Genomic DNA, 15,759 nt, shown 5'->3' with positions numbered 1-15,759 from the left:
AACGACGTCGGGTATTTGCCGTCGTTATTTCATATGCTAAAAGACGGCGGTCGATTTCTCATCGGTTGTAAAACATGATACACGACGGTGGATTACCGTCGTCTATTTCGTTTTTTGTAGTAGTGAGTATCAATTGAGTCTTGTATATGTCAGTGAGTATCAATTGAGTCTTGTATATGTCCTCAAGTTTTTAGTGAAATTGGCTGTGTGCCTTGAGGTTTTTCTCTCCTATGTGGAGGGTTTTTTCCTCGTGCGAGATTTCGTACAAACACTTTGTCGTCGTTTATTTTCTCAGTTTGTTGTGTTCTGATTTTTTATTTTGCTGTGTAGTACAAGGATTGAATCACATATCAATCTTGCGTATTGCATTTTAACATTGATCCATCCAGGTTTACAATTACATCTATGCTTCCATTCTTGAATTAAATTAAGCAAATTCCTTACTAATCACTCAACCAAAGAACGAATGAACTAAAAAAGGTTTGAATTGATCCGGAAAAAAACATGAAAGAGGCCTAGTTGTAGAACGCGCTGCACGCACTTGGGTTTTTCTAGGGATTTCACGATCTTTTGGCTCTTCATTGTGCTGTGACTGTTCCACTGCCCATGGTGGCGGATGGGATATCTGAGTTTGTGTTCGCTGCTGGTGGTGGCTCAAAGGAGGGCCTAGTTGCTGGAGAGAAGCATGCTCGTAACCGGGAGATGTTGGATGTTGGTGGATTGGATTCTGATGTGTTTCCTCCTTCTTTGCCCCCAATTTCAATGAGCTTCAAAGATAAAGTCTCTGGTGATTTTGGGATGGCTGAGGATAAGTTTGAAATCAATGATGATGATGTTGTAATCAAGCATGGGGCTATTCCATCCATTGAATTTTCTGAAAGGGTTAAGGATTGCTTGTACACGCCTTGGAGGACTGCTGTGATTATCAAGCTAATGGGTCGCCCTCTTTCGTATACTTTCTTGCGTGATCGTTTGCTTCAACGCTGGGAGTTGAAGGGTCCAATGAGTTTAATAGATCTGGAACAATTATTTCGTTGTCAAATTTCTTCTTGAGGAAGATAAGAGGTATGTGCTCACTTGCGGTCCCTGGAAAATTGCTGGGCAATATATTGTGACTCAAAATTGGAAACCTAGGTTTAATGCTAAAGAAGAGAGGGTTACTCACATGACAGCTTGGATTCGAATCAATGGGTTGAATGTGGAGTATTTTCGTACTGATGTTATGACGAAAATTGGAAATCTCATTGGTACTATCGTTAAGGTGGATGCGCATACTATGGGTCAAGCTCGAGGTAAGTTTGCTAGGCTGTGTGTTGAACTTGATTTATTGAAGCCTCTTATCCCCTTTATTGAAGTTGAGGGACGTACTTTTGGGGTTGTTTATGAGGGGATTCAGCTAGTCTGCTTTGAATGTGGTTGTTTTGGGCATGGTAGAGATACATGCCCTGTTATTGTGGAGGCTAAGCAAAAGCAGTTTGCTGAGGAAGATGCTTCTGAGAATATGGAGGGTACTCCTCTCGCTCCAAATGAGGATGTTGTTGTTGTTGACCCTACTAATTTAGTTGCTAAGATTCCAGCTAAGATGCATGGTCAATGGATGCTAATGAAACCAAAAAATTTCAAAAAGAAGGTTCCACATGAACAAGGGCAGTTATTCTCTTCTACCAAGAAGTCTGATAAGGCTAGTGGTGTGAAGATTGCCACTAGCCAGTCTGGCTCCAGATTTAATATTTTGAGGGATGATGATGGTAGGGACGATGAGGATGCGGGTTTCACCCCTGGTCCTTTTGGTTCCAAGAAGGCTTCTAAATCGGTTGCTCAAGCTCCTGAGCGTGCCTCCCCCATGTCTAAGTCTTCTGGGAAACAAGCTGGCACAGTGCGTAATGTTTCTACTTGGGTTTTTAAGAAGCCTATGAGAGATATCACTAACTCAGCAGATTCTAGAATTATACATCTCTCTCGTCTAGGGATGGCAATGGGCTGGTTTGGAGACAGAGGCAAAGAGTGGGTCTACGAAGGTGGGGGTCTTTGGCAAAGGGAGAGCGCAGAGGGGGATGGTTGCATGTATTTTTGTTTTTGTTTTTGTTTTAATCTTTTTTATTTATAAAAAGACTTAATTTTCTTTTCTTTTTTTTAAAGGATTTGAAGTTTTAAACTATTTAAAATATGTCATTATATTTTATTTAAAGTCATGTGTGATTATTTCAGAGAAATTTTGATGGAAACTAATAGCAGGACCAAATTGATAAATGACTAATAATGTCCAAAAAAACATAAAGGATCAAATGTGATAATTTCGCCAACCTTAGGACCATTGTGATAAAAACCCAAAAATTAAAAAGAAAAGACATGTACAAAAATATCATTGGTCAATGTCCATGGGGAGATGGAATCTGGAGTGGACGTAAGTATTTTTCTTGTCCACAATTAAGGAAGAGAGAAACAAAATCTCACATCTGATCTTCTTAGCATTTTCACCAAGCAAAACATAAAGCTAGCAGCAATTATTGCATCTCAATCTAGCTATCCCTTTCTCTTTGAAAATTTTCACAAGTTTCTGTCTGTCTCTTCGAGCTCTTCAACATCAGGTTGTGAAGAACGAATTTTCCACAGCTAGAATCGTGAACCGAATACTTTGAATAGCAGGACTTTGAATTGCACACGGCATTTGTTGACATTACATTATAAATATATATATGCTTGGATTAACGAACTGTTAGCTAATCTTGTAACTCATCGAAAAAATGGCTAGAGGAGCATATGTTGTTCTAGGTGGTGGCCACGCAGAGGAACTAGGCATCATTCAAGACAACTCGGGGGGGATACTTTTGCTCTGCATGATTCTTATGTCTCTCTCACTTATATCAATGGTCATATTTGCTTGTGGTGATGATGAAGGATCAAGCAAGAAAAGAGACGGAGGCGGTGGCCGTGGCCGTGGCTTTGCTGCACACCATGCTGCACACCCTGCACACCATGCTGCACACCATGCTGCACACCATAGTGCAGCAGATGCTGCTGCTAGTAGCAGTTTTTCAGGTGGCGGTGGAGGTAGTAATTTTGGAGGTGGCGGTTTTGGAGGTGGAGGTTGTTAGGAAGATATATATAACTATGTTTTCATAAAATAAAAAAAAGTTGGAATTTATGTCAACAAAACCTGTCGTTCTTTTAATTGTTCTTGTTGATACTAATATTGGCTTGTAAGCTATATGTTATATTGATGGAGCTTCTTTTGTACGACATGCGAGAGTTAAACAAATTTCTGTCAACAGAATCTAATATCTTTTTGGTTTGTATTGTGATTGTGGATTAAAGCTGTGCTGATTTCTCTGGTTTATAACTTTATAGCTACAAGTACGTACTTTTCGTAAACATATATTTTTGTAAGTTTCGAGTCTGCATCTAATAGAGAACCATAACTTTATATCATATAACATTTAACCCAAAGAGTTATATTAAACAAAGATAATAACCTAGAAATTCAAACATGCATTAAATATTAGAAAACAATAGTTTAGATACTCCAGAAAATATATGGTTGCCCACCCAACTCTAACCATCATCTCGTCTAGGGTTCGTCTTTGGGCCACTCAACACACAAGGCACAAGTCACCAACTCAATTTTGCCTTTTCAGCCTAAGTCCGGTCTAGCCAAGATTTTAAATGTCTAAGCCCAGACTCGCCACCTGGGCCAAGCCTAGTGGGCAGGGCCGAACATGGGCCTACATGGGCCATGCCTTTTTGATTTTGCAAGTGATTGGATTTGGATGTGGAGTTGCAATTCAATATCTTATAAGTTTTTGTTACAAATTTTTAGACAACATTGAAAAAATGAACTCAATTTATAAATGTGTAAACAAAATAAAAAGGTTTATTAATTAATCTAATATATTACATTATTTGAATTAAGTCTAAAATAAGGTTAGAGAGTGCACTTAGATGTGGCGTTGTAGTTCAATGTCTTTTATAACTTTTTGTTACAAATTTTTAGATAACATTGAAAAATTAACTTCATGCATAACAAATGTGAAAAAAAAAAAAAAAAAGTTTATTAATTCATTCTACATATTATATTATTTCAATGAACTCTAAACTGAGGTTAGCGAGTGGATCAATTAAGTTTTTTAAAAAATAGGGCCTAAACAGGCCTAGGCGAGCCGAGCCGTAAACGGACTGAAGGTTTCAAATTCTATGCCCAAGCCCTATCCAATTTAAGAGCTGACCAAACCGAATGAGCCTAAACAACGAGCTGTAACAGGCTTTGAGTCATCGAGCTACCCACTTCGGCCCATTCGCCACGGGCCAAATGTTGATCCCTAATTTCATATTCATTTATAAATATTGTTTAAAGGGCTGTTCTCTGGTGGGAACTTCTTTTTGAGAACTTCTTTTTGAGAACACCGTTGGATTTAATCTAATGGCTCAGAAAAAGCAATTCTAAGTGAATCTGTTGTACTCTGTTGTACTAGAATCTGACCCTCAATTTGCTCTCTCTCTCTCCTCTCTCCTCCAAAACTTTTTCGGAAAATATTTCTTTCCCGCGTGGGCGCCATTTTTTCCCGCATTGTTGACTCTGTCCTTGAATGTTGATATTTTAGCCCCAAAATTATATTAAAAAACTTAAAGCAATCAGCTTTACCTTTCCAGATGACTTTTCAATCTCCCTAAACTACATCCCTCTTTTCTCATCTATTTTTCCATCTACCCATATTCAGAGACGGATCAATAGACTGGCTTCCTCGCTTTCATTTCTATACAAAGCATCACTCTTCTCTTCTGAAATATTTTCGTGAAAACTATCATGACTGGCTACCAATCTGGATCTATCGCTTTCTTTTTGGGAAATGGGTTTTGGATGTGCAGGTATGTGAAAAATTTGGGGTTGTATGTGTAGATTTGAGGTGTTTTATTTAGAAGAAAGGCAAAAAAACTAGATTTTTTTGTTTGGGTGGGCATGATTTATATTGGGGTTGAATATGATTGATTGTGTTTGTTTGTGGGTATTAGGATATGATCTTGCGGTTTTGTTTTTCATTCCATGTCTCTGCTTGTTGTCTACCCTTTGTACCAATATTTATAATTTATGGGCTATAGAAAAGCATAGAATGGATTGAACAACTCGGCTATGTTATTATGTGTTTGTTTGATGATTAAGACTGTGTTTTGATTCTTGTCTCCTCATGATTAACACAAGTGAGCTCTTCTCATTATTTTCTCTGGTTCTTGTCTCTTGCAGAGGTTATCTCCTTCCTTCCTTGCTCTGGTTAAGAAATCTGGTACATTCCTCTTCCTTTTCTTAATTTGAACATTTAAAAATATGGTATTTTGAATAAATCTCATGTAAAGACATTAATTTTGGCGAAATGGGTATTGGGTGTGCGGGTATGTGGCAAATTTGGGATTATAGATGTAGACTTGAGGGGTTTTTTGCCTGCCTTGCCCTCCGCTTCACTGAATGGTTAGTCGGGGGAAAAAGTTTTACAACTGCCAAATAGTAGGTTTAGAGTTCCTAGCATAAACAGGAATAAGTCCCTTAAGGGGCTCTTCAGAGATTTTTATTTTCCTTCTCTTAAAGAAAAGAAATTTTTTAATTTTCCTTATGATATATTCGTGTTTCTCTTCTAGTTTGCAGCTGGATATACCTCTGGATAGAGGACAACAGTGTTGTGGAGTTCATTGGAAAGAGATTCATTGTAGGTAAGGCCTGTTTCGAGTTATGCTATAGGTTTCATAGGGCTCCAATTATTGATAATGATTGTTTGGCATCTCATAGCCTTATGCATACTGGTCATTGTTTCTCTGGTTTAATGAGAATACTCATTATATTGTTAATGTTTTGTCCATTTGTGTCATTTGTGGCTACCATATGGGCATACGGGACATATTTTCTTGGTTTTTCCTTTCTACAGAGGGATGCTGCAACTTTTTCTTCATTACTATACCATCTAGGTTTACTCACGGATAATCACTGATATGCAGGATGTGGGTGCTACCTTGGTCATCTGTCAATGGGGGTTTGATGATGAAGCAAATCACCTATTGATGCACATGAACTTGCCTGCTGTCAGATGGGTTGGTGGTGTAGAGTTGGAACTAATTGCAATTGCTACAGGTATGCCTTATTAAAAGCCTTTTTAGCACTTGAAATTTGGTAGATAATCAGCCGTATGTTGCTTTATATTATCATTTCCATCTTTGTCGACCAACAAAATGATGTATTTACTAGAGGGGTAGATGTTTGTCTAGTCTTAGCTTTCTCAAGAGCCACAACATCCTAGTGAACATGTACTCAATTGAAAAAACAACTGACATTAATTTGGGTGTTTTTGTGTAATAAGACAATTATTAGTTGTGTTTTTGTTTCAAACTTTCTATGACAGTGATAAACTATTGACAGGAGTGATGGGTTGTTGATAAACTATTGATGGGTGACTGATACAATATTGGTGGACTATTGATACATTATTCACTGGTTATTGATAAATTATTGAAGGGTTCTTGATATATTCATTATGTCGCTTTTTGTGCATATCTTGCTTTGTCTGCAGCGTTGGAAACTGATACCAGTAATATGCTAAATCATAATGTAATCGAATATAGAAAAAAAAAATTGCTTAAACGTATTTTTGGTACTGCTGCATTTACTGTTGAGTATTCCTCTTAAATTGGGACTGTTTTGTTTCGTTTTGGGTTTAATATTGGAATTTTAGTAGCTTGGTTTTATTTTTATTGTGTTCATTTAATTTGTGCAGGCCCTTGTTTAAAGCTTTGGTTGCCTTGTGTTCAGAATCACAATGTTGCAACATCACTTGTTTGCCACAAAAATATGTTTCATAAACGCTTCAAAAGGATTCACTACAGCTTCAACATCGCTTTACTAAAGCTTCCTAAGTTTTATTTTATTTTTACTAAGAAGTCTTAATTACTATTTATGGAAATTTGAAGTAATAATTGGAGGAAGTGAATCATTTATAAATTATATCCATTCTACGAGTATCACTCTCTCAAAACAAGTTTTATAAAAGTGTCCGAACGAATTCACTAGAGCATTAGTGGTGTATCATTTTGGGTAATAGAAGAAAATATTAGCACATTCAATAATTTGTAAAGTTCCAAACATGTCATTTTGACTTTTGTCAAAATATGTTTCATAAAAGCATCACAAAGATTTCATTAGGGCTTCAATACTTATTCATTAGGGCTTCTACAAAAGGGAAGGAAATTGCAGTGAAATGGGAAAACTTCCAACCTTAAAGGCAAGGAAATATGTTGTAAGAGTTGTGAGCATTGAAACATATAATGTAACATAATCATTCAACGTGGTCATCTCTGCCAAACCAAAAGGCAAGGTAAAAACCTTGCACCTAACCATCGTACCACTGCCATCTGGCATCTATCAAATTATTTATTTGTTTTGATATCGAAATGGATTTAAAGCTTAAAATATGAAGTAATTTTTTTGTGAATTTTTATGAATTTATTATGAATTTTGGGAGTTAAAGCATTGTAAAATAGTAATAAATTAAATATAATAACACATGGCAGCGTCTTATAGGTACGTTTCAGAGTTTCCGACAAGTGTCAGTATCGCGTAATGCCATGTGTCATCAGAGCTTCATTCTTGTGTCTTTACCTTAAAAAATTCACAAAAAATGAATACAAAATCCAAAAAATGTACCAAAAATTTCTAAAAACTCCTTGTGACATTATCTTCTACTATGATGTGTGAAAATAAACTTTTGACTTTGGAAAATTTGAAGTAATAATGGGAGGAAGAGTTGTTGTAAGGGAGAGTAATAGTAATATTGTTAGTATATAAACAAACTTAACTTTGAGAAATTATTTGAATTTTGTATATGTCAAAATAATATTTTTAAAGCTTAAAAGATTAAGGAAATGTGATAAGAAGTTTGTGGGATTCTTTGGTGAAATTTTCAGATTTTGTATGAATTTATTATGATTTTTGGAACTTCAAGCATTGGAAAATACTAATAAATGGAAGAAAATGACACATGGCAGCACCAGATTGGTGCGTCATCAGAGTGTCTGAAAGGTGTCAGTATTGTGTACCGCCACGTGTCATTAGTGGTTTATTTTTGTATCTTAAACTTAAGCAATTGACAAAAAGTGAATAAAAAATTCAGAAAAATGCACAGAACATTTCTAAAATCTCCTTGTGACATTATCTTCGACTATGATGTGTGAAAACAACATTTTTACCTTGGGAAATTTGAAGTAATAATTGGAGCAAGAGTTCTTGTAAGGGAGAGTAATAGTATTATTCATTTTTTGTGAAATTGTTACATTTAAAATACAAAAATGAACCTCTAGTGACATGTGGCGTTACGCGATACTGACACATGTCATAAATTTTTATGACCCACCTATGAGATGTTGCCATGTGTCATTCTCTTCCATTTCTTAGTATTTTTCATATTTTAACTTCCAAAAATCATAATAAATTAATCCAAATTCAGAAAATTCACCAAAAATTCCCACCAACTCCTTGTCACGTTTCCTTTATCTTTTAATCTTGAAAATATAATTTTGAAATATAAAAATTCAAATAATTTCTCAAATCCAAGTTTGTTTCTATACCAACAATAATACTATGTTGAACATCCCTTACAACAACTCTTGCTCCAATTATTACTCCAAATTTTATAAAGTCAAAATTTTGTTTCCCATTTATTTTAATATTTTAAATGTATTTACAACAAAATTTGATTATATCTTTTTGAAAGGGGATACGTGTCAGCAAGGGATGTCGCCAGCTGGCATCTCATCCAAATCTAATTTGTTGTTAAAACTTCAAAATTTTATTACAAATGGTACGGTTTAGGGTTTACATGGTAGGGGTTAGAGGTTAGGGGTTAGGGGTTAGGGTTTAGGGTTTACGGGTTACTCGTACAAAGTATTATGGAAATATGACATTTCCTTCTCATATTATATATGTTTTTATGCTATCAAGAAAGAATAACTTGGGGTGGGTATTAAATAATATTGTACATGTGCACGTTTGAAAACCCAAGTTAATGTTTAATATTATACGTGGCTGTGTTGATCAAGCCCTCATGTCGTTGTCTCCATTATGAACTGTAAAAGGATAAAGAAACCGAAACCAACCCCAAAGCCACAACTGGGACACATGGGGAACCAGTTATGGGGTTACTAGTGAATGAACACGTGTACCATCACCCGATCACAAGTACCCTTTTTGAAGGAACACGTGCAAGTCTGTTATATTATTATTTTGTTTATGTTTTGTATTTCAACTATGTTTTTCTTTCCCGTGTATTTTATACATATGGTCAAGACGTGCAATATAGGCATTTCATTGTGGGCAATGTCGACTTCTTCAGCCAGCATTGAAACAAAGAGCTGTCGACACTGCGGTGCTGAGAAGGTCATTTTGGGTCCTTTTCAAAAAAAAATTAAAATTTTTTCATATTACAATTGTAATGAATTTAAAATAATAAAATATTTGTGGTTAGCTAAAATGGAGTGCATTGCTGGTAAAGTTTAGTTTTTCAAATTATTTTTTTTGGGTATAAACAAAGGAGGCATAGCCCCAGGAAAAGAAATAACTAAGTACCCTCAGTGCATATCAGACGGGATTTGGTAATCCCAACCGAATCCTCATCCAGTACCTAAACAATTCTTACCAACAAAATTAAAAACTAAACCACCCAGACAGTTCAATAATTCCATCACCCACAATCACACTCCTATATGCTGCAGCATCCCTGCAACAAGTCTATAGCAAGCTTTAACTAGAATAAATGGATGGCCTCATCACAAATTTGCACCAAGTCTACATTGGAGCTGAGAAATTCGCAATATTTTATGACAAACATCCCGCAGTCCCCCCTGAAACTTAGCAAGACACCGTGAATCATTCCACAATTTGTACATAACATATGTAAATTTGTAGGTGGAAAGTTACTCACCCACCAACTTGTTGGGGAGCATCAATTACTCGATTAACTGGCCACTCAGTTGTTAGTAGAGGACAACCGTCAACATATCCAGCTTCTTTTAACAACATAGGGATCAATTTCGCAACCGGCTGCAGTGCTTTTATCAATGTTTGAGTTCTGCACAAATCTAATTTCGAATCATACACAAATATTTCACAACTAGTTAAATGGACTCTAAACAGCTGGGCCTTGATTTCCTACTATATATTTTCCAACCCAGAATTTAGCTGGTCAACAACGCTTCTCTGTAAAAAAAAATTTGAAAAATAGACAATAGTTAGGATGAATTCATGGCACTATGAATGACCTTTTTAGGGAGAAACATATGGCAGCATCACTATGCATTGAACTTAGCATAGTTGTCTTCATGCTAGAATACTAAAGGAGAACTGAAAGTAATACAAAGATTTCAGGCATGAGTAATTAATAAATCCACACTATTCACTGTTATCAATAGATTCATATACATAATCTACTACCCAAATCCATATTACTCACCAATTAGAAAGATATAAAAATGATATCCATATCCATCAACACATTCAGATACAAAAATGATACACATATCCATACCATTCGCACTATTATCTACACATTCAGATACAGAAAATTATACCCAAATCCATACTACTCACCTATTATCAAGATATAAAAAATGAAACCTGCAAATTTAGATACAGAATCTGGTACCCAAATCCATACTACTCACCTATTAGAAAGATAAAAAAATGATACCCATATCCATACTATTGGCACTATTATCAACACCTTCAGATACAAAATCTGATACCCAAATCTATACTACTCACCTATTATCAAGATACAAAATTGATACCCATACATTCAAATTCAGAATATGATACCCAAATCTATATTCTATACTACTCAGTTATTCGCAAGATACAAAAATGATACCCAACTCCACACTCAGCTATTGGCAAGATACAAAAATGATACCCATATCGGTACTACTCACCTATTGGCCAGATACAAAAATCATATCCATATACATACTACTCACATTATTATCAACACATTCGGATACAGAATTGGATACCCATGTCCATAATACTCACAATATGATCAACACATACCTATATCGATGCTAACTTCTCAATTCCATTCCCGATCAAGGTCCCCAGGTACAGGCCCTGTATCACATGACATGGAAAAGGATATAGTTCACCATGAATGCAGGCACCATTCCTTCCATAAAAAGCCAAAACCATTAAAACTCTTACATATAACATTTATTTTATCAAAAAGTTAAATACTATTAATTTATGATATATGAGCTCCCAAGATTTGCTGAAATAAGACCACAAATTAATTATTTAGTTCTCACCCTGATCTACTACTAAACTAATCCAAAGCTCATACTCAAAATAACATATTCCATAACTCCAACAATGACAGAAATTGATGGTCACTACAATCAAATATCCAGTAAGCAACCAAAAAGCTCATCTCTTCATACCCAGTGAAAAACTGCAAATATATGGTTTATTATGTAATATTGATTCAAGAAAAATCTACCACTACTACCTGCTGACCAGATAAAGGGATAAACAAAGACATTTTTGCTTAGACTTAAATTTGAATAAAACAAGACCCCAACAATCAATGGTAAACATAATGTTCCCTATTGTGCCTGGAGGCTGGTATCATCCAGCTTCCCCACCATTACCTAAACCTAGGCTAGAGCAACTTTCGTGTTCACCTTGTGGCCTTTAATGGTAAGGAGATTATACCAACACAAAAAACTCTTTGGGGTCTCAGACATTTATTCAGAAACAAACCAATAGTAAAAAAGAAAACTGGAGAGCTGCACAACTATACTATATCTTTATCTTAGTCAGAAGCATAAAAACATCAAAAGCAGAGAAAAATTAAAAAGATCTGCTGGCAGTAGTGATGGCTTTACCTAGTAGCACTTAAGCGAGTCAGCTGTGGAAGTGTCATGGAACACCACCTAGCCTACTACTCCTATACACTTATTGCTTTGGATGACTAAAGCTCTGATTGGAAATTACAAACATATTTCATAATTGCATAGCTTGGGAAGAATTCTGAGCAACTAAGCAGACATGTACAGATTGGGAAACAACCTATGTATGCTCTTTGGGTGTTCTAAGATTAAGAAGAAGAGACAACATATTAAGAGACTAATGGTGGAGGAAAAGGTTCTGGGTCTCGATAGGAAAAGGTTTAAGAGTGCTTAGTTTCTTCTTATATTTATCATGATGTAACAGGGCATGTTTATCTCCTATTTCAATGGAAGAAATTTTTCTTTAACTCTGTGATTCAGCACAAAGTTGGAAAGAATAACATGCAAGTATAAAAACACGTAAAGGAAAAAACATGCACAGAGCGTCCTTCCACACAGGACGACACACGTCAGAGAAAGGAAGCACAATGTCAACAAAGGGGATATCAATTTCAGTAAGAACAGCATCTCAATAAGAAGAATAAGAGTCAGAGGGCATTTGAAATGCCATTCTAAACACTAAACAAGAGTGTATATACAAACGACCAAAAGAAGAAAGGAACTAAGCAAACTACAAGGGCTTAAACATTCAGGCACAGATAGACTGCTTCTAATCTAGCAAAACCAAAATTCACAGGAACTAAGCAAACTACAAACGGATACTCATTCACACTACGATAAACACACCCATATCCATAAACTCCATTTAGCGATAAAATTGATAAGAGGAAGAGTTACAAAAGGTCGGTAGATAGAATATAATCTTACACTTCTTAAATTTCGCTTTCATTGCAGTTCACTTACCACAGAACTGGTTGATGCTTCTTTGAAAGATCAAAATTCGATTTGGGAGAAGTTCAGAAATGCAGATGTCGGGACAGCTAATTTTGGACAAACCGCTGATGATTCTTAGGCAACACTCGATTACGGAGGATGGAATGAATGGGCGACTGGAAAGGGTTTTGATATCAGAGGCAACACTCGATCACGAAGAAGTTGAGAAATGGGTATTTGAGAAGTTCAGAGATTTTGGGTCGTGAGATTTTGCACAAATGAAAACAGTTTTTTCTTTAATCTGGTTTTTGGGTGGAGTTATGACCTTTTGGGTACTTGTGTGTGAGATTTTGGGGGTTTGAAGTTATTATTCATAAAATAATTAAACGGTGCAAGGAATGAACAAAAAAAAAGGCGTGAGCGGCAAAAGAGGAGCTGCATTGTACCCGATTCTACTGTGAGCTTGTTTTTTCTCTTCAGCCGTTGAGATCACTTCAATGGCTGAGATAGAGCCCCAAATAGAGGTTCGCAAAAAGATATTCTCACCTGAGCCGCTGGCATTGTTCAAAACCATGAGCTATGAGTGGAAGATATAGTTATCTTTTAGATGGGATTGGGGCCAACATGAGACCATACTCTATATCAACCTTACCTTAGCTATTAAAAATATTATAAAAATTCTTCCTGGTTAATTGACAAAGAGGATTCTCTTAAATATAGTATAGATAAACCTCTGTACTTCCATTCTTGAATTAAATTAAGCAAATTCCTTACTAATCACTCAACCAAAGAACGAATGAACTAAAGAAAAGACTCGAAGTACAAGTACAACAAATATTACACCATCCATTAGGAATTGTTTTAATCGATATCACACAAATTTGGGGTCATTCTTTCTTTGCAGATTTTTTTTTTTTTTTTTTTTTTTTTATCAATGATCAAATCAAGCGAGGGCGCCATGATTACATTTTCTCACGGGCATATTCTTATTTGGCCAAAGTGGACGACCCTCACAACATACAGTCTAATGTGAACATAATTACGGGCAAGCCTTAGTGACATGCAATCCACGTGGGGTGCAACATAAGGTGGAGATAGCGTCTGTTATCCAACTTTAAAAAAAATTATTATTATTAATTATCATGGGAATTAGGATCTATAAATAAATTCCTCCTCCTAATGTTAGGCTCGCAAAACACGAACAGAAATGGCTAGGAACCCTGTTGGTATAGGTGATAGTCATGCAGATGAATTGCTTCCAAGTGCTGCTGGTGGACTATTCTTGTTCTGCATGATCCTGATGTCCCTTTCAGTAATTTCAGCTGTAATATTTTCTTGTGGTCAATCGTCTCGCAAGAAGAAACACAATAATGTGCCAAATGTTTCAGATACCTTTGCATATGGTCATCACGGAGATGGGGGCGGAGGACATGGCGATGGGGGTGGCGGAGCTTGTGGTGGGGGTGATGGTGGTGGTGGTGGAGGTTGTGGTGGGGGCGGAGGACATGGCGATGGCGGTGGCGGAGGTTGTGGTGGGGGTGATGGTGGTGGTGGTGGTGGTGGTGGTGGAGGTGGTGGAGGTTGTGGTGGAGGTTGTGGTGGTGGAGGTGGAAATACTTAGGAAAGAGATCTTATAGTTGTGTCATAAAAGAAGTTCGAATTTAGGTAAACAAGACATATCCTTCTTATAAGTAGAGTTTTTGTTGATAATGGTATTGGATTCCCAACAATTAAAAACAAAAACAAAAACCTAAGTGCCTTTTCCTCTCTTCTTCTCATCGTTGCACAGTTCTCTTTTTGGGGAGGAGGAGGCATATCCCTCCTCCCCCTTTTCTCGTTTGCTCTGCTACTTCTCTATCTTTTTTGCATTGGTGTCTCATGGTGCGTGTGTTCTTATTTTTGGCAAGAGCTTGTTTGGCCGTGCTGTGGCTCTCTTAAGAGTTGGTGGCTCCTCCCTAGTGGTGGTTGTTTGAGCCTTGTGCTCAGATCTGAGTTTAAATGTCAGGCTAGTTTGTGTCCCCCGTTCGTCACCAAACACCCCCTACAAACATATTTACTTCCTCCTCTACATCCCCTCCTCTTCTTGCCTTATCCACATTCTGGATATGGCCTCTCCATTGGGCTACATCAACCACTTCTATAAGCGAATTTTCGCGTATTTTCTGGAAAGTGTATAGAGCTCTTACTATGGCTATAGCTATGGCTCCTGCTCTGGTGTTTGCACCACCATCTTCCATTCTCTTGGTTTTGGTCTTTTGGGATATACCATGGTTTGAATGGTTGTTGTTTTCTCTATGGTACAGAGGCGGATTCGGCCTTCACAGAGATTGTGAGTCTTAGATGGATGTTCTAGTGTGGATGTACTTTTGTGATTGGGGAAATTTGTTTCTCGGCTGCAAATTGGTGGGTCTCTTTGTGTAGCTGTGCTGATTTGTGTGAGGGAAGTGTATCTCCCCTTTTGTCGCTATGTTGGTGCAGTCCTTGTTCCCTTTGCGGCAATGGCTTTGTTTGCTTTTGTTTTGTATTTTATTTTGGCTTTGTGATGGGGAAGATTCATTTTGCTAGACTGTAATGGTTTTTAATTTGAACTCTCAATGCTTGTTGTTCTTTGTTCCTATGTATTGACCTTTTTGGCTCTTGTAATCTCTGTATTTTTTCCAACTGTGATTGAACCAAAAATAAGGTATTGGATTCTAGGCTATGTTATATTAAAGGAGCTTCGTACATGCATGTATATATGGTGGTCAGATAGTGTTTTTATTAATTGTCATGGTAGTGCTTGTCATTCTCGATTTAAAATTCACTTTAAATTTCTATCAACAAAAATGCAATAATCCGTAATTTCGCATTTTGGGCAGTGTATTCCCTACCATTTACAATTTGAGGACAATTGACAATTTCCGTCATCAAATGTTGATAGAATGACCACTTTTTTAACCCCTCAAAGTTCACTTTTAAATCATAAATTTTTTTTTGAACACAAGACTTTAGAGCTCGTAATAATAATGGTCTTATATT

The 15,759-nt window shown here is 36.6% G+C and overlaps 1 long non-coding RNA gene across 3 annotated transcripts; it reads right to left on the bottom strand.

Annotated features, from left to right (window-relative positions):
- Positions 1-9,509: 9,509 nt before the first annotated feature.
- Positions 9,510-13,099, bottom strand: LOC148295627 (uncharacterized). Of its 3 annotated transcripts, none has more exons than XR_015834320.1 (4): positions 12,772-13,099; positions 11,075-11,186; positions 9,951-10,225; positions 9,510-9,870 (listed from the first exon to the last, which is right to left on the bottom strand). It is a non-coding gene; the product is annotated as an uncharacterized LOC148295627 (long non-coding RNA). The 3 variants fall into 3 exon arrangements; XR_015834321.1 differs by having other exon boundaries at positions 9,510-10,097; positions 10,182-10,225; XR_015834319.1 differs by having other exon boundaries at positions 9,510-10,225.
- Positions 13,100-15,759: the final 2,660 nt, after the last annotated feature.

This window comes from Prunus avium, chromosome 3, assembly GCF_965620075.1.
Source record: "Prunus avium chromosome 3, drPruAviu1.hap1.1, whole genome shotgun sequence".
Taxonomy (NCBI): domain Eukaryota; kingdom Viridiplantae; phylum Streptophyta; class Magnoliopsida; order Rosales; family Rosaceae; genus Prunus; species Prunus avium.
The sequence above is the reverse complement of the archived record's forward strand: the minus strand, read 5'-3'. Positions and strand labels throughout refer to the sequence as shown.